This window comes from Nanorana parkeri, unplaced genomic scaffold (assembly GCF_000935625.1).
Source record: "Nanorana parkeri isolate BGI_ZX_2015 unplaced genomic scaffold, ASM93562v1 scaffold1096, whole genome shotgun sequence".
NCBI lineage: Eukaryota > Metazoa > Chordata > Amphibia > Anura > Dicroglossidae > Nanorana > Nanorana parkeri.
This window is the reverse complement of record NW_017307364.1, coordinates 316,080-319,259: the sequence shown is the minus strand read 5'-3', so window position 1 is coordinate 319,259 and position 3,180 is coordinate 316,080.

Sequence of the window (3,180 nt, the reverse complement as noted above, 5' to 3'; positions counted from 1 at the left end):
CAATGAACTGTAGCTCCCCAGTGTCGGCAGCACTCATGCAGCCCCAGACCATGACACTCCTACCACCATGCTTGACTGTAGGCAAGACACACTTGTCTTTGTACTGCTCACCTGGTTGCCGCCACACATGCTTGACACCTTCTGAACCAAATACGTTTATCTTGGTCTCAGCAGACCACAGGACATGGTTCCAGTAATACATTTCCTTAGTCTGCTTGTCTTTAGCAAACTGTTTGCGGGCTTTCTTGTGCATCATCTTTAGTAGAGGCTTCCTTCTGGGACGACAGCCATGCAGACCAATTTGATGCAGTGTGCGGCGTATGGTCTGAGACTGACAGGCTGACCCCCACCTCTTCAACCTCTGCAGCAATGCTGGCAGCACTAATACGTCTATTTCCCAAAGACAACATCTGGATATAACGCTGAGCACGAGCACTCAACTTCTTTGGTCGACCATGGCGAGGACTGTTCTGAGTGGAACCTGTCCTGTTAAACCGCTCTATGGTCTTGGCTGCAGCTCAGTTTCAGGGTCTTGCCAATCTTCTTATAGCCTAGGCCACCTTTATGTAGAGCAACTCATTTTTTCAGATCCTCAGAGAGTTCTTTGCCATGAGGTGCCATGTTGAACCAGTGACCAGTATGAGAGAGTGAGAGCGATAAAACCAAATTTAACACACCTGCTCCCCATTCACACCTGAGACTTTGTAATACTAACGAGTCACATGACACCGGGGAGGGAAAATGGCTAGTTGGGCCCAATTTGGACATTTTCACTTAGTGTTGTACTTTTGTTGCCAGCGGTATAGACCTTACTGGCTGTGTGTTGAGTTATTTTGAGGGGACAGCAAATGTACACTGATATACAAGCTGTACACTCAATACTTTACATTGTAGCAAAGTGTAATTTCTTCTGTGTCGTCACATGAAATGATATAATCAAATATTTAAAAAAATGTGAGATACTGTATGTATATAGCTCCCAGACCTGAATGGCATTCGAGATCCAAATTTCAGATTTGCATTTGGGAGCTCCCGAACGCCATTCGGTCCTCGTAGCCTCAACATTCGTATTATATGTATAACGCTCCCAGACCAAATTCGGATCCCGAATGCCATTTGGGTCTAGGAGATTCAGCTTTAGTATTAATATCTGTATATGGTTTTCTGTGGCAGTCGTAACAAATATACACTCGTAAACTCAGACAAAACTAACGAAATTCGGATTTTGTCCGAACTTGAAACCCAAACTGAATTGATTTTCGGATCCGAATTCCAAAATAGTGAAATAACCGAACCAAATTTCTCATCAGCTTACATATCTAGTGAATTCAGGGATTTTTTTAGGACAAGGTTTCCAGACATGACACTGCTGTGACCTGAAGTGAGTGGATCTTCAAAAGCTTGTCCCAAAAATGACTTAGTGAAAATTAGGGATGTCCTGATACCGGTACTAGCATCGGTATCGGGACCGATACATGGCATTTTGACAAGTACTTGTGCTTGTCAAAATGCCCCGATACATATCTCCCACCGGACCAGCGCTGACTCGTCACTGCTCTCCCGCACAGTGAGTGAGGGCACTATTAAGCATGGGATAAATGTAAATCTATGGTCTTCAGTGTACTAGCAATGTGTACTCTATATGTAGTACATACTGCTAATACACTGGAGACCATAGATTTACAATTCTCCTCTGCTAACATGAATAGATTAAATGATCTGTATGTAGCCCTGTACTATGGATCATTTAACCCATTCATGTTAGCAGAGGATAATTGTAAATCTATTGTTGCAGTGCACTCTATATGTGCATGTACTATGTGCTACATATAGAATGCACTGCAACAATAGATTTACAATTATCCAATGCTAACATGAATAGGTTAAATGATCCATAGTACATAATAGTACATAATATGTAGTTGTACTATGGATCATTTAACCCATTCATGTTAGCAGTGCAGAATTGTAAATCTATTGCTGCAGTGCATTCTATATGTAGCACATAGTACATAGTACATGTACAGATTCCCAATTCACTGCAGCAATAGATTTACAATGATCCTCTGCTAACATGAATGGGTTAAATGATCCGTAGTACACTACATGTTATGTACTATTATGTACTATGGATCATGATTTAACCTATTCATGTTAGCAGTGGATAATTGTAACTCTATTATTGCAGTGTACTTGACGTGTGTGCTGTATATTTGCTATGGATCATGATTTAACCTATTCATGTTAGCAGGGCAGAATTGCGAGCGCCTCCCAAAAGCTGAGCACCGAGACACAATGTGGCGATCCTGCCCAGCGCCGACTACAAGAGGCACCTCGTGAGGCAAAATGGATCGGAGTGAAACTGTGAGTGAGGGAAGCTGGGACAGGGCTGGCTGTAAATCTATTGCTGTAGTGTACTGGACGTGTGTAATGTATATGTAGTACATATATACAGCACACACCTCCACTACACTACAGCAATAAATTTACAATTCTTCCCTGCTAACATGAATAGGTTAAATCATGATCCATAGTACATAACATGTAACATGTAGTTGTACTATGAATCATTTAAAGTCACCTGCCCCTTTAAGAAAAAGTATCAGTAATTGGTATCGGCAAGTACATGAGGGGAAGTACTTGTACTTGGTCTTTAAAAAATGATATTGGGACATCCCTATTAAAAATAATAAAATAAAAGTCATCTAATGATAAAAAAAATGACCAAGACTCCTTTATAACCAAATAGATTTAATTTGACTCTAACAAAAGCAATATGAACCAATAAATAAGGAAATAATAATAATAAGGAAATAAGGAAACAACACGAAATGTAAATGTTTTTTTTATATTATCTATATTGTTATGTTAAAGGGGAATGATGTCAAATTATGACAAAGCCAAACAGAGATGCTTAAACATAATGGGGAGGAGAGGTGTGTCTCTGTGTTATGCAAAACATTTCTTCCTTTTTGCATGTAAAATTGTGCAACATTTTGACATTATTGTCATTCCTCTGCTATGTTCAACATGTCAGCATACACATTGTATAAGCGAAAAACAAGAACGCACAAGAACGATGTTGACGCACATATTGGAAACCAATGTGTGCGCCAACATCATATCAAACTCTACCCTTCAAAACTGGCTTCATTGATTCATCTAAATTTAGTGTGATTT